The 23629-nt window shown below is 33.4% G+C and overlaps 1 pseudogene across 1 annotated transcript; it reads left to right on the top strand.

The window, feature by feature from the left end:
* Positions 1 to 20739: 20739 nt before the first annotated feature.
* Positions 20740 to 23073, top strand: LOC145820928 (L-type lectin-domain containing receptor kinase IV.1 pseudogene; annotated as a pseudogene). Its single transcript, XR_014362972.1, has one exon. The product of XR_014362972.1 is annotated as an L-type lectin-domain containing receptor kinase IV.1 pseudogene (transcript).
* Positions 23074 to 23629: the final 556 nt, after the last annotated feature.

Raw genomic sequence — 23629 nt, forward strand, 5'->3', positions numbered from 1 at the left:
CTGTCCACCCAGGGAACACCAAGATGTATCAAGATATGAAACAGACCTTCTGGTGGCCAAATATGAAGAGAGAAATAGCCGAATTTGTGTCCCAGTGTTTACATTGTCAGCAAGTGAAAGCGGAACATCAAAGACCAGCAGGACTTCTTCAACCTTTGCCGATTCCTGAGTGGAAATGGGAGCACATCTCCATGGATTTTGTGATTGGGTTGCCGAAGACACCAAAGGGTATGGATTCAATTTGGGTTGTGGTGGATAGGTTAACTAAGTCAGCACACTTTTTACCCGTTAAGGCTACCCTCAACGCCAATCAACTTGCCTTGCTATATGTGAACGAGATTATCAGACTTCATGGAGTGCCGATATCAATTGTTTCAGACCGAGATCCTAAATTTGTTTCTAGATTTTGGCAGAGTCTTCAGAGAGCTTTCGGAGCCGAGCTGAGGTTTAGTACAGCCTTTCATCCCCAGACAGATGGGCAGACAGAGAGGACAATTCAGACACTCGAAGATATGTTGAGACTTTGTGTATTGGATTTCCAAGAAAGTTGGGGAACACATTTGCCTTTAGTGGAATTCGCTTACAATAATAGTTACCAAGCTAGCATTGGCATGGCGCCGTATGAAGCCTTGTATGGAAGAAAATGTAGGTCGCCGATATGTTGGACCGAAGTCGGGGACAGAACTTTGCTTGGTCCCGAATTGATTCAAGTGACAACAGAAAAGATTAAACTTATCCAACAGAGGATTAAAACTGCCCAGAGCCGACAAAAGAGCTACGCCGATCAGAGAAGGAATGAGGAAGAGTTCGAAGTTGGGAATCATGTATTCCTGAAAGTCTCACCAATGAAAGGAGTTTCCAGATTTGGAAAGAAAGGTAAGTTAGCACCCCGCTATATTGGGCCATTTGAAATTCTTGAGAGAATTAATTCCGTTGCCTACAGACTTGCTTTGCCGCCAGATTTGAGCCAAGTCCACAATGTGTTTCATGTTTCGATGTTGAGAAAGTACATCCGAGATCCACTGCATGTAATTGATCATTCTGAAATCGCAGTTAATGAGAATTTGGGCTACGAGGAGAAGCCAATGAGGATTGTTGATCGACAAGTGAGACAATTGAGGAACAGATTGATACCGATGGTAAAGGTCGAATGGAAGGAGCATTATGGCACAGAAGCCACGTGGGAAAAGGAAGAGGACATGAGAGTCCGTTATCCGGAGTTGTTCTGGGAACAAGGTAATCTAAGTTTGGGGACCAAACTTCTTTAAGGGGGGTAGGATGTGACAACCCTCACCTTGCTCTTGCCATATTTGCGTACATTCTTGCATGGTCTTGCCGCTTATGTTAATTTAAAGGTTTTATCTTGGCTTGATTTGCTAAAGTTGTTCGCATGATTTTGTTCCTTGCTTAGTGTGTGTGTGTAGCCGAGATCATCCTGAGCTTAGTCCGCCTTTGACCCTTTGTACTTAGAACCATCTTGAGATCTTGTTCAACCCCATCTTCACCTCGGGCATTCATTGCCGAGATGTTTTGCACTTGAACCTTGTCCGCAGGCAGGTATGGCCTAGGCCGAGATGTGGCGCACCCCGGCCAAGGTGTGGCACAGCTTAGTCAAGCGTCGTCCTCCCTAACCGATGTTTTTCCATCCCGTTGTTGGATCCTTGTTTTGAGCCGATGTCATCTTGTTGCCGATGTGTCTTACCCGAGCTTGCTGCATAAGCTTTGTCAGAGGCTTGTCTTGTCCATCAATCACCTTTTTGGAGCTGAACCAACCCGGTAATGCCACGTGTCCGAGCTGTTTGTTAAGGCAGCCGACAGACCTTGAAACAAATCATTTCTTGTCTCAAATCTTTGTTTTAGAGAGAGAAGCTCTAGAGAGGAGGAAGAAGAGTTCTTGAGTGAGAGTAGTCTTCCAAGCTTGATCTTTGTGGCTTGAACCGTTAGATCCGAGTTTTGAGGTTAGAATCTTGATCTCCTTTGGTTGTTCTTGCTGATTATCTAGCTGCATTGCATGATCGGATCTGTTTTGCATGTCATGCATCGTTTTGAAGTTGGTTTTAGAAAGAGAAAATGGTTTTTCATGTGTTCTTGAACAAAGTCCCATTTTGATCGAAGAGTTTGGAACGAAAACCATGTTTTTGTGGTTATTCTTGCATGACTTTCTTGAACGGGTACCCAGGTCCCTATTTTGAACTCTTGGCATGAAACTCAGATTTTTGTAACAAGTTGTGAGCTTGCATCCATCTTTCAATGATTGTGTTCTTCATATTCTTCAAAGGAAAACCCAGATTTTTCCTGACTTTGTTTAACGGGACCTCGGCTTAATCCTGGTCAATACCCGGTGTGTTTTATGAGCGGGAGCAGTGATTAAACTCCCAGCTTGTTTTGCTTTGTCTTTGACTTGGATCTGGCAAGAATGCCGAGATCATTTGCATGTATTTGGAGCTTGCTTTGAGAATGAGACTTGCCATGTGATTGTAGGTCCTTGATATTTGCTTCGAGTCTACACCTGAAGAACTAGGTGAGTGGTATTATTGATAAAGCTATGTTATACTCGTTTTGATAAATCTTGCTTGCTTGTTTGACGAAAGTATTTGATAGCATGAATAAATAGCTCTTGTTTGATGAGTCAAGTATACTCCTTGTTTTGATGCCATCTTTGGAAAGGATACGGTCCTTGTTAAATCGGGCTACGGGCCTAAGTAACACAAGTCCCTTGTGCTGGAGGACTCTAAACTTTCGCAGTACTATGTGTAAAGGATACGGTCCTTGTTAAATCGGGCTACGGGCCTAAGTAACACAAGTCCCTTGTACTGGAGGACTCTAAACTTTCGCGGTACCAAGTGCACAAGTCCCTTGTATTGGAGGACTCTAAACTTTCGCAATACTTTTGACCAAGCGATTACGGATCGTACAGCTTCTGATATTTGATGATGAATACGGTTCATCCCTTGTCTCGCCGATGTTACGATATTTGATGATGAATACGGTTCATCCCTTGTCTCGCCGATGTTACGATATTTGATGATGAATACGGTTCATCCCTTGTCTCGCCGATGTTACGATATTTGACGATGAATACGGTTCATCCCTTGTTTCGCCGATGTTACGATATTTGACGATGAATACGGTTCATCACTTGCCTTGCTAAAGTTTTGGTGTGTTTCGTTTTGAAGGACCTCGGCTTTATTCATGTAAAACCTTTATTTTTAGTACCATTCACTGAGTTTTGTACTCACCCCTCTATATATATGTAGGTGATGAGCAGGACGGCGGCGACGCCTAGTTCGTTGGGATACTTGTTTTGGATTCGTGTATTTGTCGGCCTTACTTTGTATTTACGTCGGCGATGCCCTGTTTTGCATGTCGGCGAATTCTTGAAAATCATGCTTCTTGACTTGTATTAGCTGTATTTTGTATATGTCGGCTCGAGAAGCCTTTTGATCAAGATGTGACATGTATTTTTGTACCTTGTTGTATTTAAATTGTGAAGTTAATTGGAAATGTTTGGCACTGCTTTAATCTACGCACAGCTCTTATGGACCGCTTGAAATTGATTTATCGCTTCCGCATTTGTGAGCCCCCTATATTCGTACTCTGTTTGTGTTAAGTTTGAAAGGTTGGCCTTCGGTAATTACGGATTATTGGCCATCACGGCACCAAACTACTAGGGGCGGTTTGGGGTCGTGACATATTGTTTTATTTGATTTTAAGCATTTGGTGATGAAATTTGGTTTTTGTCTCTGAAAATAATATAATTGGAGGCGAAATCTTATTTTCATCACTAAAACATGCATATTTGGAGACTAAATATTTTTTCGTCACGCGTTTTCGTCACCATAGACCTTTTTTGTTGTAGTGTTGGCTCAAGATCATGCTCTTTCGTTATGTTAGTTTCATAATTTGGCTCTTTAAAAATGGGCTCTTGAACCTCCCGAGCCATTGATGAAATCCACTCTTTGCTTTTGCTATTTTTAACTATGGAAAAATTCTGAAAAGATTCACTAATTCTGGCCATTAAAGCCTCAGTTAAAGACTTGGTAATGAGAGTTGATAACTCATCATTCCATTAGCGAATTTCTTTGTCAAGTTGATGAATTTCTCTAATTAAATAGTGTCTTTTTTCTTCTACCAAATAATATTGCAAGGAATGAAAGTTTATTTCATCAAGAAAATGGATCTCTTCTTGAAGATCCAAAATTTTTTATTTACACTAATAGATTTCGTCTAGGCTATTTGAAATGGACAAATTCAATTCATTTTTCATTTCTTACATTTGACGTCCCACTGGGCATGCCAAAAATTGTTGGCTTATTTTTCTTACGAAGGAAAATATCATAAATGCAAGCGTGCTAGTAAGGATTGAAAAATCTTTACAGATTAAATTCAAGCTAATTATTAAGCGATTGCGTTGACAGTTCTTTTGCCTCAATGAAGAAGACTTCAAAATTGCCAAGTATTAAATAAAAGAAAAATTAAAAGAAGAATGAGAGAGACAGAGAAAGATGATTGAATGAACAATTAAAGTAATAATTACTTACTTCTACTCCTATATTTTGAAAAGGAAGTGCATAAAATGCTTCGAAAATGAAATGCTGAAAATAAATGCTTTGAAAGGAAAGTGCGTAAAATAAAATGTAAGAAATATAAATGACAAGAAAAGTATAAATCAATTGTCTTTGATTTGAGTTCTCCCCCTTTACAATCTAACCATGAATGACTATTTATAAGCAAACATTTGTAGAGAAAAACTGCATAAAACTACCCACTCTTCCACCTCCTCCATTTCATACTACATGATCTTCCATAACTTCCTTCAACCTCCACTTCATGTTCTATGTTTTCTACTTTATTCTCCATCATCTTTTCACATTTCATAACTTCTCATAACCTCCAAATGAATAGGAGTATGTCACATGTCTTGCAATTATATAAATAATAAATAATAATAAAAATTACAGATTTATGATGCCAACAGATTTGATAAATAAAGCCTCTCAACTTATAATAATAATGTGTAAAACAATTCAAACATATTTGGAATACTTGAAGTTCAAGTTTATTTCATTAACAACAATGATTCATCTCCCCTTTTCCTCCCACCCCCTTTGACCCCCCCTCTCTCTCTCTCATTGGTTACATTTTCTTTTTCTTTTTCTTTTTCTTTTTTTTCTTGCTCCTCCAATCACCACCCGCCACGTGGCAAAGGGGGGTGAGGGGGTGACCCCCAAAAGGGGGTCCCAAGCATTATTCTTTCATTAAATAGATATAAAAATAATAGGTTGCAGCACTCCGTTTGGGAAGTGGGTTGGCTTTTTGGCTATTTTAGCTTGGGCTAAAAAGTTTAGTTTGGAAAAGACTTTTTGGCTTTTTTGACTTTTTTTGTAAGAGAATAGTGTAATGATTATAGGTTGGATGTGATGTTTTGTTTTTTGTGGCTAAAATAACATATTTTGTCTTTTGTGACTAAAATAGCCAAAAAAGCCTGGAATAGCTCTTCCCAAACGGATACCGTTTAATACTCACCCACACTGCACAATTTACCATTTAATTTCATTATAAAAAATATAATTTGACTTTTCCTTAGAATTGGAACAAATATTCATTACAACAGATTAAAATTTTAAAAACAAAAATTTGAGAACGAAATCACTTTTTTAATGATAAAATATTTTAGTTTTTAAAAATGTCATTATTGTATTTTTAACGACGAAATTAGATATTTAATAAATGAATTAATTATTATCCTTTTAGAATCAAAATTATCGTCTCAAAAAGTAAACATTTTGACATTAAATGATTTTGTCATTAAAATTACATTTATTAGTAATATTTTTAAAATTTTGTTGGCTAACGTTGTGTTTTAATTATTATTTTGAATAGAGATTTTGAAAAGAAATAAATAAGGATAATATGAATGAAATATAAACTATTTTTTTTTTCCTTTTCATATTCTTACCGAAATTTATTATTCAAACCCATCTTAAAAGTCCTATTTTTAACTTTTCAGATTGAACTTTATGCAATAAAAAATTTACTTTTGAAAAGAAGAAGTTTGGTCTATAGAAGTTATTGAAAATAAAATAAAATAACCCGATCAATATAAATTACAATGTTCATAGTTTTTAATTTCATAGGTCCTGTTTGGTAGACCTGTGAAAAAGTACTTATAGTTTACGCCTAAACAGCTTATAGCTTATAACTATGAACATAAGTTGATTTCTGACTTATAAATTAAGCATCTCCTGCCCCACTCAAAGAATAAACTGATTTCTGACTTTCAAAAAGTTATAAGCTATAAGTTATAAGCTAAACTAAACATATCAAAATAGCTTAAATTAAACTGAAAGCTAAAATAAGTTACTTTTAAATTCTGCCAAACAAACACATAGTCGGCCAAAGATTGATAATTAAAAATGTGGGTTGATTATTTTTTCTACCCGAGAAAACAATTATTATTTAGATATGATAGTCAAATAATCAGGGCAAAATCTCAGAAATAATTTGAACAGGGGCAAATTACATATACACCCCTCCAGGTTTGACAAAATTACAGATACCCCCCTGAGGTTTGAGAAATTACGAATTCCCCCCTGAATGCTATATTTGCATAAGAAATTAGGGGGTAATTTGTTATGAAATATAAACCTCAGGGGGTAAATTGTTATGAAAATACAAACCTCAGGGGGCGGGATGTAATTTCTGAAACCTCAGGGGGGGATCTGTAATTTAACCAAACCTGGAGGGGTGTATATGTAATTTGCCCTTTTTAAAATGACATGAGCAAATTATAGATTAAATTATTAATTGGTCCTAATAATTAGAATTAATTCTTATTAAATTTTATTAAAAGTCAGTCGTAATAAAATCGTCATTAAAAATATTTTTTTATGATAATTTTTTACATGTCTTTAAAAATTGACAATTAGTAATTTTTTGTCAAGATTTTTATAAATTGTAATTAAAACTTATAATTAGTGATATTTTTCTGTGACGAATTTTTTAAATTATCATTGAAAGTTGAAAATTAGTAATTTTTTTATGACCGTTTTTTTAAACCGTTGCTAAAACTTATAATTAGTGACTTTTTTGGTGATAAATTTTTTAAACTATTGTTGGAAATTAACAATTAGTAGTGTTTTTAAATAATATTTGATGAAAAATGTCATTAATTATCACAGGATCTATTAGATAATAAATTTACCTATTAAGACTTATATATAAACCCCCAAATTATACAAGATAGATTGAGCATGGTTTACGCAAGTGTGTGAGATTTTGGTGAGCTGTTGTCTTTTTTTTTTTTTTCAAAGACTAAAAGAGTAGGGGTATAAATCTGGCCCGGCCCAGCCCATGTCGGGCCTCATAGGCTCTTGTCAAAATTCGAGCCTGGTCAGGCCGGCTCATGGGCCAAAAAATTAGGCCTGGGTCTGAGCCCAGGCTCAGGGGTATTCAGGCCTTGGGCGGGCCGATGGAATGGGCATCGGACTTGAGCGGGCCTGACCATTTTTTTTTGTTTTTTTAATTTTTTTATCAAAATTTTAATATTTTTCACTAAAAAAGGCACTGAGCCTCGGGCGGGCTAGATTTCAGGCTGGGCCTTAAGCGGGCCATTGGTCGGGCCGGGCTTCAACACGATGGCCCAAAGCTCAGGCCCAAGGGCTCGGGCTTGGGTCCAAAGGGCCTAAATGGGCCATGCCCACCCCGGGTCACAGGAGGGTTTCAAGCCGCCCACGGGCCACGGGCCATTTTCACATCCCTATAAAAGAGGTTGCTTCATAAGCTTAACTTAGGACCTTTCGCAAAACTATATATGATATATCCACCTAATTTCTTAAGATAGGCCCATGAGAAATATATTTTTAAATAATAATTAAAATATAACAATTTCAAATTAATATTATCCAAACACACAAATCATTGAGTTTTAAAGGAATTGTTGATAACTTTTAAAAATTTAGGCCCGTATCATCTAATTTTTCGATACGTATCACTTGACGCTTACATATAATATAATATGAGCTAATAGATATTCTTTTCCAAGAAAATGGATTGGAGTGGTGTGACACTACACCAAATGTTGAAGTCAAATGTAAGACACATCAATGTAGACTTTTGGGACACTACACATTAATTAGTAACACATGATCTCCCAAGATGTCGTGAAACATGTTGATCCATTTAGGCTTCATCTCTGCAATTTTACATTTCACACGCACATAGTCAACAATATTGAAGCTCATATTCTTTCTTGCTATGTTTTAAGCTGCATTAAACATTTCTCATCAACTACTCTTCTACAATGATAGTTTTGTCATGTTTGAACTCAACTTTATTCCACACTTTGTCGTGTATTGATTGTCAACATTGCATTGGATCTAAAAGAATTTTTTTTTTCCCACAGCCTTGTCATGTTTTAAGCTAATAAACATTTCTCACGAACCAGTACACATAGTCTATTTCATTTTCTGTCTATATATATAGATAGATTTTTTTTTTTTTTTTTTGGGTATTGTCACCTCATCAATTAAAAATTTACGAAATAAAAGATGATACAAAGAGTGGGACAAATGATTCTTGTGTTTTGGGGCCTCAAGCATTTTGGTGTTCTATAATTAAGATCTACTTGGCTTTTTTTTTGGTTTTATTTTTATTTTTAATTAAAAAACTCGTGAGGCAGATGGATTAATTGTGAGGATATGAGTGTTAATAGTAGAAGAGTTTGCACACTTTGAATTTCTATACGTGCATTTTCATACTTTTAATGACATTTTTACTTTTAAAATAAAAACTAACATTTTAGAATGAAGTGTTTTGTTAAGTAGTCGAAATAGTCATTGTAAATGAGCTCAGCCAGAAGAAAAAAAAAATTAAAAAAAAAGTATGCGAGTTTGTAAACATGCTTATGTCTTTTTTTCTCTTCCATATGAATGGAGAAATTTAGAGAACATGGTGAGGGCCCAAGCAGAGGTTGGGCATGTTTCTTATGCTTCAAGACTCCCAATAATGGAGAAATTTGACTAAATAATTTCGATTGATTCAAGATTAAAATGGAGAAATTGAACTAAATAATTGCAAAATAATCTTTGATATTTAAAGAGCAAAACCATATGAAAAGCTCAAATAATTTTCAAATCGTCTGGTGAAATTTGTATTAGGTCTTGTGAATTCTAACAACTACTGAATCCTAGTTCTAATAATTATAAAAAGACAAAATAAGATAAAAAAAAATCAATAAGATAAAATATCACATTCAAATAATAATTATTTTATTTTTCTTCCCTTTCAAAAATCAAAAAACACAATTTAAATGAAATTTTTTAGCCTAAATTAAAATAATTAAAAAATTAAAAAGTAAATTCGCTTCTCAAACGAAACCATATATAAAAACTTCACATCATATATTAAAGTTACGTTTCTAAAATGAATTTAATTTACAAAATTTAAATTTTGAATAAATTTTAAATTTTTTTTCCCGATTTGTATTGTTGGTCTTTTCCAATAGACAAAACGATTAAACAATTTGTTTGTGTGGTGGTGCTAGTACATCATCGTAAGGGTAATGATACATTCCATTAAAAGTGGTGTTCTAAAGTATCACTAATGAGTTAGTAAGTATTAAAAAAAAAAAAACAAGACACAAACAATGAGTCCTGTCTATTGCCACATCACTAATGGTGCTTTTAGAACACCACTTTTAATGGTCTCACGCATTATTGATCATCATAATAATGTTTGACTAGCCCCAGCGCACGAGTCAATATTCAATACTTTCAAAATATGCGTATATGGTGGTGTTTGGCAAGTGATTTGGGATTAAAATAGTTATAAAAAATAAAATAAATTATTTTATTTATAAAAAATAAAATATCACATTCAATCTATAATCATTACATTTTTCTCTCACAAAAAAAGTCAAAAAGTTAAAAAATCATTCTCAAACCAAACTTTTTAGTTCAGGTTAAAATAGTAAAAAAAAATCAAAAAGTCAAAAAGCCAACCCACTTTCTAAACGGAGGTATAATATTTTATAATATTATAATTGATAGAGAAAATGAATAGATAAAATATTATGTTGAGTAATTAAAAAATATAATAAAATACATTAAATAACAATTGATTAAAAATACAAACACAAACTATTCCGAAAATATTCTATAATTTCCCCCGTGTACCCCGGCTAGGACCCAGTCTACTCAATTAATGAAGAAGTAACGCTCTATAGAACATAATTGTGGGGCCCCATATGAGTTAAGATTGACAAATGGTACAAATCAATAGGTCCACGACTTTTTGTTTGGTCTGCGACTATTTTCAGACAACGTGTTAAAAAATAAATAAATAACTAAAAATAAAAAAGACATCTGGTCTGTGTACTGTTTGAACTCGTGAGATTCAGAGTTTCGTTTTCATAATTGAATTATTAACTCTGTAATGTTACGACACTGTTTCAACTCTTGAGACTTATCAGAATCTTGTTTTGTTAATTGAATTATTAATTTTGTAAGGTATTTTATGTATTTTATTTATATAAAAAATTATATAGATTTGATAATTATAATTTATTTAATTTATCACGTTTATCATTAAAAAATAAATAAATTATTTTTATAAACACAATTATTGATAAATTGAATAAATTTGATTATCAGATCAATTTAATTTTTTTTTTTTTGTGAATAAAATACACGAAGTACCTAAAGTAACTTGTGACAGGAAGGTATTTTTGGGAATTATATAATATAAATAAAAGTACAACAGTGATGCATACCCCCAGTGGGGGTCGCACCCCAGTGAGGGGTCGCGCTCCCACTGGCCGAAACCCAAAAAAAAAAAAAAAAAAAACAGTTTTTTTTTTATTCAATTATTGAGTGCCACCTCACTGGGGGTCGACCCCCAGTGGGTGTATGAGGCATTTTCCATAAAAGTCTTATCAGTTGAATAAATTTAAAAATCTCGATTTAATTTTCATAAATTGATAAAATATAAAATTTCATGTGTCATAAAGTTATGGTTGCTTTCACTTTAATTTAATTATTGACCTTTCAAGTGTTGTGGTAAGATTTCAAATTTCAAAATTATTACCTTTTAAATTTCTAGATGTATGATTATTTTATATTTCTAAATATATGGTTCTTTTATGACTTTGTTGTGGAAATAAATTAGTATTTTAAATAGGGTTTTTTTTTTTTTTGGTTAAGATCCTTAGTATTAAGATTTTATAGCATAAAAGATATCTAATATTTTCATGATGTCCAAGGTCCCTCAATTTGATCTAGAGAAATTTCATCCAGAGAATTTCTCTGGACTTGCCAGAGAAATTCTATCTAGAGAAATTTTGGACCAGAGAAATTCTATCCAGAGAAATTTTGGACCAAAGAAATTCTATCCAACCCAGATAAATTTCTCTGACCTTCCCTTCTTTCCAAAGAAATTTTCCTTCTCTATCCTTCCCTCTAGAGAAATTTCCCTTCTCCAATCCCAGAGAAATTCCCCCTCTCCAAACCTAGAGAAATTCTCCCTCACAATCTTTTCTGGTTGAACAATCAATAATGATCTATCAAATAAGGAAAAGATTACAAAATCCTTACTTTGGCTAAGAATAAACTTAAACGGTGCTCCCCTATCACGACTCGAATCGAACTGAGTACCATCAAGTAAAGTCCCAGTGTAATTTTTTCTAGTATATTTAATTTTATCTATCATGTGTAATTTTCTCTGGCTAGTTGTGTGATTCTCTTTGCCATGTGTAATTTTCTCTGCCAAGTTGCTTCTCTGATTTTCTCTGTCATGTTGCTTCTTTAATTTTCTTTGTCATATTACTTCTTTGATTTTCTCTACCATGTTGCTTCATTAATTTCTCTACTAGGTTGCTTCCTTGATTTTCTCTGTCATGTTGCTTCTTTAATTTTCTCTGCCAGGTTGCTTCTCTGATTTTCTCTGCCATGTTGCTTCTTTAATTTTCTCTGCCATCTTGCTTCTTTGATTTTCTCTGTCATGTTGCTTCTTTAATTTTCTTTGTCATATTACTTCTTTGATTTTCTCTACCATGTTGCTTCTTTAATTTCTCTACTAGGTTGCTTCCTTGATTTTCTCTGTCATGTTGCTTCTTTAATTTTCTCTGCCAGGTTGCTTCTCTGATTTTCTCTGCCATGTTGCTTCTTTGATTTTCTCTGCCATCTTGCTTCTTTGATTTTCTCTGTCATGTTGCTTCTTTAATTTTCTTTGTCATATTACTTCTTTGATTTTCTCTACCATGTTGCTTCTTTAATTTCTCTACTAGGTTGCTTCTTTGATTTTCTCTGTCATGTTGCTTCTTTAATTTTCTCTGCCAGGTTGCTTCTCTGATTTTCTTTGCCATGTTGCTTCTTTAATTTTCTTTGCCATCTTGCTTCTTTGATTTTCTCTGCCATGTTGATTCTTTAATTTTCTCTACCAAGTTGTTTCTTTAATTTTCCTTACCATACTGCTTCTTTAATTTTCTCTATCAGGTTGCTTATTTGATTTTCTTTACCATGTTACTTTTTTAATTTTCTCTACCAGGTTACTTCTTTGATTTTCTCTGCTATGTTGCTTTTTTTATTTTCTCCGCCATATTGCTTCTTTGATTTTTTTTCTGCCATGTTACTTCTTTAATTTTCTCTGCCAGGTTGCTTCTTTGATTTTCTCTGCCGTGGTGTTTCTTTAATTTTCTCTGTCAAGTTGCTTCTTTAATTTTCTCTGTCATGTTGCTTCTTTAATTTTATCTGCCATGTTTCTTCTTTAATTTTCTCTACCATGTTTCTTCTTTAATTTTCTCTGCCATGTTTCTTCTTTGCTGCTTCTTTAATTTTCTCTGCCAGGTTGCTTCTTTAATCTTCTCTGCCATGTTGCTTCTTTAATTTTCTCTGCTATGTTGCTTCTTTGATTTTCTCTGTCGTGCTGCTTCTTTAATTTTTTTACCATGCTGCCTCTTTGATTTTCTTTAGAGGTGCATTTGATCCAAAACAGACATACACAAACACAAATCATAATTACACATGGCAGAGAAACATAATCACAAAGATACACAAGGATGTTTTCAAATTCAATATCTACACCACTCATTAAGCTCATCACTTGTTTCCCTGAACCATGATACACAAGTGGTTGACTCATTTATTTGGCCAAACACAACAAAACAAACAATTGAGTCACCAAGATAAATTTAGAATTGATGGAGAAAAAATATTTATTATTTTCAAATAAGCATAGTAGCTTAAGTTCAAATTAGAAAAATTCAACTTATGTGTATCATTTCTAATTATGTGTTTGTGAATATGCCTTAATTGCGTCCTTCAAAATAACATCCTTCACAAACCCACCAAAAAGCTACCTTTCTAATCAATTCTCTGAAGCTCCACTATGATAACCAACACCTTGTCTCCCTCTCTCTATATCTATATATATATGTATATATCTTCGTAAATTTCTAGGGCTTGTTTGATTACTGGTGTTGCCAATGGAAATTGATACTCAAAGCCTTTTGAACTACGATCTCAACTCCAAACTACCATTCACAAATGGCTCTATTTCTGAGAAATGGTATCGTCGTTCACTTCCACCATTGCGTTGTCTTCTCGTCACTGTACGCTTCGATTTCGATATCAGTGAAATCGTACATGGATAAGGATGCTTTGAGCTTCGCTTGACGGATGAGAGAGAGTTGGAGAAGACGATAACAATGATGAACTCCGACAGATCTAGAGCGGCCATTGAAGAGAGTGAATTGTGGTTTGGAATTAGAGAGAGAGAAAGAGAGAGTTGAAATAGGGAAGACAGAAAGAGAGAAAGACGTTTGATTTGAGAGTGCCAAATTAAGGGACCTTAGACATCATAAAATAATATTGTGGATTTTATACATTACTAAAAGTGAGAGAGGGACCTTAAACTAAGGCTCCGTTTGGTAAGAGTTTCGAATTATAGTTTCATCCATTGATTTGAGTATGTTGTTTGTTTGGAGCTTCCAAATCATAATTCTACACCCATTTCTCAAAACTCAATTCAAAACATAATCATTACTTTTCAAAACTCATAACCAAACACATAATTCAAAACTATTTTCAAAACTTAATTTAAATCAATATTTTTAATTTTTTTAATAATTTAAATATTTAAATATTTTAAAAATATTTTAATTTTGTTAAGATTTTAAATATTGTGTGTTTGGTAACGTTTACGTTTTCAGTTTATATTTACAAAAATTTTATAAACTGGTTTTTGTTTATTTTTTGTTTATTTTTAGAAAAACATAAACTACAAACGCGTTTGGTAATTGACAAAATGTTTTAAAAAATTTAAAATATAAAAAAGAGTGAGAAATGGCAAGTGGTGGCAAGTAGCGGCGGAAGACGGTGGTGGAAAGTGGTGACGGCGGGTGGTGGGTAGCTGGTGGCAGTGGGTGGTGGCAGGTGGGTGGTGGGTGAGTGGATGATGGTGGCGGGTGGTAGCGAGTGGGTGGTGGTGGTGGTAGCGGCGGCGGGAGGTTGGTGGTGGTGGCAGGTGGTTGGCGGATGAAGGGTGGTGGGGGGTGGTAACGGGTGGGTAGCGGTGGAGAGTGGGTGGGTGACGGTGAAGGGTGGTGGATGGTAGCGAGTGGGTGGTGGTGGTAGTGGTGGTGGTAGGTGGGTGGGTGACAGTGGTGGATGGCGGGTGGTGGGTGGTAGCGAGTGGGTAGTGATGGTGGTTGTGGTGGTGGCAGATGGCGGGTGGGTGGTGGTGGTGGGTGGATGGATGACGGTGGCGGGTGGTAGCGAGTGGGTGGTGGGTAGTGGTGGCAGGTGGGTGGCGGATGGCGGGTGGTGGCAGGTGGGTGGTGGGTGGGTGAGTAACGGTGGCAGGTGGTAGCAAGTGGGTGGTTGTGGCGGTGGTGGTGGCAGGTGGTGGTGGCAAGTGGGTGGCGGATGGCGGGTGGCGGGTGGTGGTGGTGGTGGTGGTGGGTAGGTGAGTGACGGTGGCGGGTGGTAGGTAGTAGCCAGTAGGTGGTGGGTGATGGTGGTGGTGGTGGCGACAGCAGCAAGGGGTGGATGGTGGTGGCGAGTGGGTGGCAGGTGGGTGGTGGCTGGTGGTGGCTAGTGGTGGCAGGTGGGTGGTGGCTGGTGGTGGCTAGTGGTGGCAGGTGGGTGGTGAGTGGTGGTGGCAGGTGGTGGTGGTGGTGGTGGTGGGGGTGGGTGGTGGGTGGTGGTGCCGGAAGACGGTGGTGGAAAATGGTGGCGGGTGGTGACTAGTTTTGGGTGATAAAAAAAAAAAAAAACTCAAAACGGAAATACATTTTTTGTGTTTTCATTTTTTGGCAAAATTTATAAACTGAGACCACTGATTTATAAATCAAAAATTTTACCAAACAAGTTTTTATCTGAGTTTTTAAAATTTTTGTAAATATAAACAGAAAACTGAAAACGTAAGTGTTATCAAACGGCACCTAAATATTTAAATATGTTACGATTATTTTAACTTCTTAATTTTTTGAATATTTTAAAATAATTTAATTTCAAAATATTACTATTTTAATTTTTAAAAATTTAAAATATTTTATAAAAATAAATTCAAACTCTATTTTATAAAAATATTTTTAAATATTTTAATTTTGTTGTTATGTATTTGGTTACGATTTGAGTGTAGAGTTGCGAAAGTAGTATGGAGTTTCGAGTTATGTGTTTGGTTATGAGTTTTAAAAATAATTTTTTAAATGAGTTTTGTTTTATGTGTTTGGTTACGATTTGAGTATAGAGTTGTTTTTAAATTTAAAATATTAACATTTTAAATTATTTAAATTTTTACGATTTAAATTTTTTGAATATTTATTTTAATTTTTTACTTATTAAAATTTTTAGATTATTTAAATTATTTAAATATTTATGATTTAAATTTTTTGAATATTTATTTTGAAAAAAAAATTATTTCCTTTGTAGTATTTTCAATTAAAAAATTGATTAATGTTATTTTCTGTTAATAATATATTTTTTTAATTGAATTTTAAAAAGAATTTGGTTATGAGTGTTGATCAGAATTTTTAATAGTATGAAAGTAATGTGTTTTGTTATGAGTTATAACAATTTGAATTAAGTTTTGAAAACTCTTTCCAAAACTCATAACCAAACAAATTTTCTTACTTCACATGTCAAATCAAACTTTCAAAACTCAATTTCACACTTCAAAACTCAATTCAAAAACCATAACCAAACTAATTTTCTAAACTTAAATCATAATTTCACAACTCACAAACTCAAAATACAACTCATATTCTCAAATCATATTTACAAAACTCTACCAAACGCAACCTAACTTTTCCTTTTAAATATGGTAATAATGAAACACTATTTCACTAAATTTAGTTTGTTTACTATAATGGTAAACATGGACTCATATAATATGAGTGTTGATCAGAATTTTTAATAGTGTGAAAGTAATGTGTTTTGTTATGAGTTATAATAATTTGAATTAAGTTTTGAAAACTCTTTCCAAAACTCATAACCAAACAAATTTTCTTGCTTCACATGTCAAATCAAACTTTCAAAACTCAATTTCACACTTCAAAACTCAATTCAAAAACCATAACCAAACTAATTTTCTACACTCAAATCATAATTCCACAACTCACAAACTTAAAATACAACTTATATTCTCAAATCATATTTACAAAACTCTACCAAACGCAACTTAATTTTTCCTTTTAAATATAGTAATAATGAAACACTATTTCACTTGTTTACTATAATGGTAAACATGGACTCAATAATACATATTAAGCATGATCTATTTATGTTACTTTTCAAAATTTATCGTGCAATTTTTATTTTTATTTTTTGGGTTCAAATTTTACAGTTTTTTTTTTTTCAAATTGCTTTTTGTTTTTTTAAAGTTAAGAAATATATTTGTCATAAAACTATTAACACTCCTAACAATACACCTAATTTGAAAATTTGAAAATCTTTTAAATGGAAAGTCTAGAATAGAATCTTATTCATATTTATGCCACATCTCATTTGAAATTTAAATAAAAATTTTAAAATAAAATTTTAGTTGGTTAATATTTTGAAACTTGGAATATTTAAAGAAATCAAAAATAGAATTTTATTAGTGTTATGGTGACCATCTCATGTGGTTAGTGTCATGTTAAGTGTCGCATTACATGGTACCAAAACTTGATGTCAAAATGTCATCGCATGACATTACTCCTTTTAAAAATTTATTAAAAATATTATTTGAAGTGTCAATTATATATAATTTATTAAAATTGAAAATATAAATAAAATTTAGGTAGATTACAAAACTATCTCTAAGGTAAATCGTAAATACACTTCCTTCTCTAATGCTCACTGTAAGTTGAACAACCAGTCCAAACAGTTTGATCTAACAACAACAACAACAACAACAACAACAACAACAACAAAAAAAAAAAAAAAAAAAAAAAAAAAAAAAAAAAAAAAGGAATTTTAGAATGAAGTGGGACCTAAACTTGAGTTTTTCATAAATTACACTGTAATCACTAAAATGGTTCAAGTTTAAAAGTGAGCAAAATAAGAAAGTTTGTGAGTCAACTCAATTAAATTATTTTACATGTAAATATATTTTATTTATATAGTAGATTGATTTTTATTTTTAAATTATAGAACATTTAAATAAAATTATTACAATTAAAAAATAAAAATAGAGGTCTTGTGACTTTTAGTGCCCTGGACCAAAAAACGTTGGCCAAACATCAAGTGAATTTGGTCTGATCCTGACAGTTTGTATTATATCAATGTCATATGTGACGTTTAATTGTATGTTCACTATAGCGTAACACATAAAATTTATTTATAAATTTTTTAAGATCTAAATAAGATGCATCGCATGATCAAAATAGCTATGACCTTCAATTATTTAACATATAAATTTAAATAATTTATATGACCCTTATAGTAAAATACTAGTTAAATATACGTACAATTTTCAAATAAATTATATATTACTTCAGATAATCAACAATTTTATTTTTAAATTTATGAGTAACTTTGAAAAATTTATAAAACTACTATTTAAAGTGTGAATTCTATATAATTTTTTTAATGAATAAAGAAAAAAAAAGTATATTTTTATATAAATTATACAAACTATAATTTAAATAAAAATCATACATACACTTTTATCAATAAATGCTTAAACGCAACAAACATCTCAGCCTTAACTAATAAAATAGTAAGTGATAGTTCTTGCAGGTATGGTAAAAATAAAACACTTAATTTATATTTAATTATGTTATATATTAGTTTCAGAATTTTTTAATGTGGAGTAATTATATATATATATATATATATATATTAATTTGGAAATTAAGAAGAAAAAAAAAAGTTGAATCAAAAGAATGACTTTAAGGTGGGCTGAATACTGGATTAGCCAAGTGGAAGTGGAAGTTCAAGTTTTAATTTTTATTTTCAATGGTTAACTTGATTGTAATTAATCTATTGGAGAAGAGATTTTATGGCTATGCTTGGTGTTTGGCAAGATTTGGTTTTGTTTTTTTTTTGATTTTTTTCACTAAAAGACAGTTTTTGGAAAACAAAAAAAAAAAAAAAATCCAAACAAAATATCACATCCAACTCCATAATCATTTCACTTTTTCTCTTACAAACATCACATCTAATCACAAAAAAATCCAACTATCTTTCCAAACACCAAAATTTTTTTATCCAATAATATCCTACAACTAAAAAAACCTACATAAAAACTCACTTCCCAAACACCCACACTACTTTGAAGGGTGACCTGAGAAAATGATCACTTTCTTTGTTCTCTTTTATATTTCATTCTATAATTTGTATTTTATGTTAACAATTTTTTGTGAATTTCACAAAAAGAAGAAAGGAGTAAAAGTTAATTGAAACACGTGATTATTTATATTATCGGTTGAATTTTAATATAAGACAAGTTATAATTGCATAGCATAATGTATTTATGTTTTATAGTAAGTGCGGCTTTTGTAATTTATTCTACTTTCTTTTTCTTTATTTTTGACTAATTATATTATAACACATGTTTTTGTTGTTTAATTCTTAGAACACACCATTAATGACTAGACCCAAAAAAAAAAAAAACATTTAATTGTAATTATAGTGAAAAGAATTAAAATTTATTTCATTTTAATTCATTTTTCTTCTACATTTAAAAAATTAATTACATAATATTAATATATTTTTTTAATTATTTGTGTTAAATTGTGTATAACACGGGTATAACGCTAGTTATATAATATAAGTAAACACATTGTGGCATCTTTGAGGCTGAGTATCTCAATATAATTTTCTCATATTTTTTGAATTTTTTAATATTTAAAATACACATGTCATTTTTTAATATTTTTTAATATTTAAATTTTGTGATTTCAAAACATGAAATGATATAATTATTAGTTTTAGTTTAATGGGTTATGGTATGAATTCTATATCTATATGTATACTTCTATCTATATTATTAAATAAAAATATTATTGATTAATTTTTAAATCCTCTTAATCAATGTTAATAATATATTAGTATTATTTTCTTAAATTTTGTGATTTCAAAACATGACATGTGTATTTTATTCATGAAAAAAATTAATTCGAGTCGATAATCATAATATTTTTATTACATTTATATCCAAAAAAAATGTACGACAAATATAATTTTAAAATAAATCATCCATTTTTTTTAAAGACAAATGCGATAAAATAAAAATGTTATAATTATCGGATCGCCCTAAATTTTTACATAGATATTATACATTGCGGGTCTTACCAAATGAACGGTTCAGATTATCTAAACGAAGTTTGTGTTGAGCCTTACAAACTCCACAAATTCTGTCAAGTTAAGATCCTAATATGAAAAAAAAAAACGACCCAAAAAAAAAAAAAGGCAAAAAAACTGTTTATTTCTTTGTTCCCAAAACACCAATAAGTTAATAGACTTCTAAATTAAAAGATAAGGGGTGAAAATTTTAAATTCAATTAACAACTCTAACACTTTATTTTTTTATTGGAATAAGGTAGAATGAAATGAAATGGTAATTCGTTAGACTTTTCTTATTAAATGATTATTCTCTTAAAATAGTAAAAAATGATTCCATTTGTAATTCATTTGTCATTATTTTTTTAGTCGAACCACACATAAAAACAAATATTTTAATAGAATAATCATTCAATTCTAATTGGACCAAGTATTGACAGTAACGCTTCATTTGTTTGGTCGGAAAATATTTTCAAATGAAAAACATTTTACATGAAAAACATTTTACGTGGAAAACTTTTTCTAAGAAAACATTTTTTTATGTTTGGTAGTGGTGATGATGAAACAGAGGTAGAGATAGAGGTGGAGGTGGTGACATGATGGTTGGGGGTGGTGGTGATAGCAATGGTGATAATGATAGTGGCCGTGATGATGGTGGTGTGGTGGTAGAGGTGAGAGTGACAATAGTAATGTAGAGATGTTGGTAAGATTTTAGTCAGAAAAATGTATTTTGCTTTTTAAAAGTAGAAAACATTTTTTGTTCATATAGACTTTTTTTTTCTGTTGATCATGAAAAATATTTTTCATTGACTTTCATTTTATATTGTACCAAATATCAAAAAATGTAAAAAAAAAAAATTCAAAAAATATTTTTAACCCAAAGAGAGTGCAAGTTTTAAATTTTAGGAAATTTTTAATAAATTCTCACTAAATTCTAAATTTTAATGAGAGATCTCACACATTGAAAGCATATAAATGCAGACACTGATAGGTAGGTGGGATCATGGGATGGTGCGAGACTAACAGTCATGTTTCTCAACTTTGCAACACCGGTGTGCCTCCTTCTGCTACTACCCTTAGCAGCCAGTGAAGATCTTGGTTTCACCTTCAATGGCTTCCGATCATCGAACCTAACCCTCGATGGCGTAGCCGAGTTCACACCCAATGGCCTCTTAGCTCTCACCAATGGCACCAAACAACAAAAAGGCCATGCCTTCTTCCCCAACCCAATCACCTTCAAAACCTCACCAAACTCTCCTTCTCTCTCCTTCTCCACCACCTTTGTCTTCTCCATCATCCCCCAATATCCAAATCTCAGCGGCCACGGCATCGTCTTCATTGTCTCCCCAACCAGAGCCCTCCCGGAAGCTCTTCCGAGCCAATACCTCGGCCTTTTCAATGAAACCAACAATGACAATGCCAGCAACCATTTCGTAGCTGTCGAGCTTGACACGATTTATAACAGTGAATTCAATGATATCAATGACAACCATGTTGGAATTGATATTAACAGTTTGATCTCTAAAATACCAGAGCCAGCGGGCTATTATGATGATCAAAATGGGCAGTTTCATAACTTGACTCTCATTAGTGGCAAAGAAATGCAAGTTTGGGTGGATTATGATGGGGTGAAGAAGCAAATGAATGTCACAATGGCTCCAATCAACACTGCTAAGCCAAGAAAACCACTTTGCTCTATGTTTTATGATCTCTCATCGATCGTAAATGAAACCATGTATGTTGGGTTCTCGTCGTCCACCGGTTCTGTTGAGACATCTCATTATGTCTTGGGATGGAGCTTTCAGCTGAATGGCGAGGCTCGACCTCTTGACCTGTCTCGACTCCCCAAGCTTCCTCGAATTGGGCCTAAGAAGATATCGAAATTTTTGACAATTGGGTTGCCGATTATTTGTCTAATGTCGGTGTTTGGAGTGATGGCCGGTGTAGTTTTTTATGTGAGAAGGAAGAGGAAGTTTGCAGAAGTGCTTGAAGATTGGGAGCTTGCCTATGGTCCTCATAGATTCAAGTTCAAAGATTTATACATCGCGACAAAAGGATTTAGAGAGAAAGAACTTTTGGGTATTGGCGGATTTGGCAAGGTCTATCGAGGCATACTACCCGTATCAAAAATTGAGATTGCAGTCAAGAGGGTTTCTCATGAATCAAGACAAGGAATGAGGGAATTTGTAGCCGAAATCGTTAGTATTGGGCGGTTGCGCCACCGCAATTTAGTGCAACTCTTGGGTTATTGCAGACGAAAAGGGGAGCTCCTGTTGGTCTATGACTACATGCCCAATGGAAGCCTAGACAAATTCCTCTTTGGCCAACCCAAATCCACTCTCAATTGGCAACAAAGGTTTCGGGTCATTAAAGGCGTGGCGTCGGGGCTTTTTTATTTACACAAAGAATGGGAACAAGTGGTGGTGCATAGAGATGTCAAGGCTAGCAATGTTTTATTAGACAGCGATCTTAATGGAAGATTGGGTGATTTTGGGCTTGCCAGATTGTATGATCATGGAACCGATCCTCAGACTACCCACGTTGTTGGAACTCTTGGGTACCTCGCCCCCGAGCACACTAGAACAGGCAAGGCCACAGCGAGCGCCGATGTGTACGCTTTTGGGGCATTTCTTCTCGAGATGGGGTGTGGAAGGAGGCCAATAGAGCCTAGTGCGCCAATCGAGCATCTAATTTTAGTCGATTGGGTTTTTTCTTTGTGGAGCGGAGGTGAAATTTTTCGGGCTATTGATCCAAAATTGGGTAGTGAATATGTGGCTGAGGAAGTGGAGTTGGTGTTGAAGCTCGGCTTGTTGTGCTCGCATTCATCACCTGCAGTTAGGCCAAGTATGAGACAAATTGTACAGTTTCTGGGGGGAGATGTTCAGCTTCCTGAGCTGACATCTCTCGAGATTTCGGCTACTGGATTAACGTTTGCCAAACAAGAAAGGTTTGATGATTTTGCAATGTCTTATCCATCTTCTATGGAGAAGGCATTTTCACAATCGTCTTCTGTTGCAGAATCGCTTCTCTCTGGAGGTAGATGATATATAACAGAAAAGTTACGGTCCCATATTTAAGGCCCAAAATCTGACCAGAAAATTAATGGAGGGTGAAAATTTAACTTTTAAACAGTAAAATCTACATTTACAATAAATGTGATCCATACATTAAATAAATTGCGGATAAATTTTTGTGGGTTTGTAACAGATCTCTTACATGCTTTGGTTTACTAGCTTTGTTAGTGTATTTGGTAAACCATAGAGGCTGTAATATTCGTTTCTTTATATACAATATGCACACATTAATTTGATGCAGTGTATTTGGCTATGCAATTTAGGGAATAAATGAATAGATATGGGAAATTGCTTTAGAGCTCTAAAAGAGTAGTTCTAAATTAGCATTAAATTGTCTTTTTCTGTCTTTTGTTTTGTCTTTTTTTGCTTTTTTTGTTTTTTAAAAAAAAAATGGTTGCTAGCTCAATAGAGCTGCTATTAGAGCAGTTCTACTAGAGCTCGCAATCAGTGCTGATAGATATGTGATAAGAGAAGGCAAACTATACTAATTGGTAAATGCTTATAACGCGTGAAATTTGGGGAGAAATAAGAAATGTAGTAGGGATCAGGATCCATCGCTTCAACATTGCCATGGAACCCGTGGATTTTAGGCCCATTCATTTTTAGAACGCCAATTTCGAGATTTTATGGTTTTGAAAAGTATTTGGATAGTCAATTACTCTTGCTCTAGAATTCCATCTCTTTTGTCTTTCTCCCAAGGTTCCATTAGATGAATGGTTAGTGTGAGAATTATTAGTAAAAAGATTAAAAAAAATTATATTTGTTTAAAAATTAGTGGGTTAGCTATAATTC

This window comes from Camellia sinensis, chromosome 3 (genome assembly GCF_055761805.1).
Source record: "Camellia sinensis isolate YWXY chromosome 3, ASM5576180v1, whole genome shotgun sequence".
Lineage (NCBI taxonomy): Eukaryota > Viridiplantae > Streptophyta > Magnoliopsida > Ericales > Theaceae > Camellia > Camellia sinensis.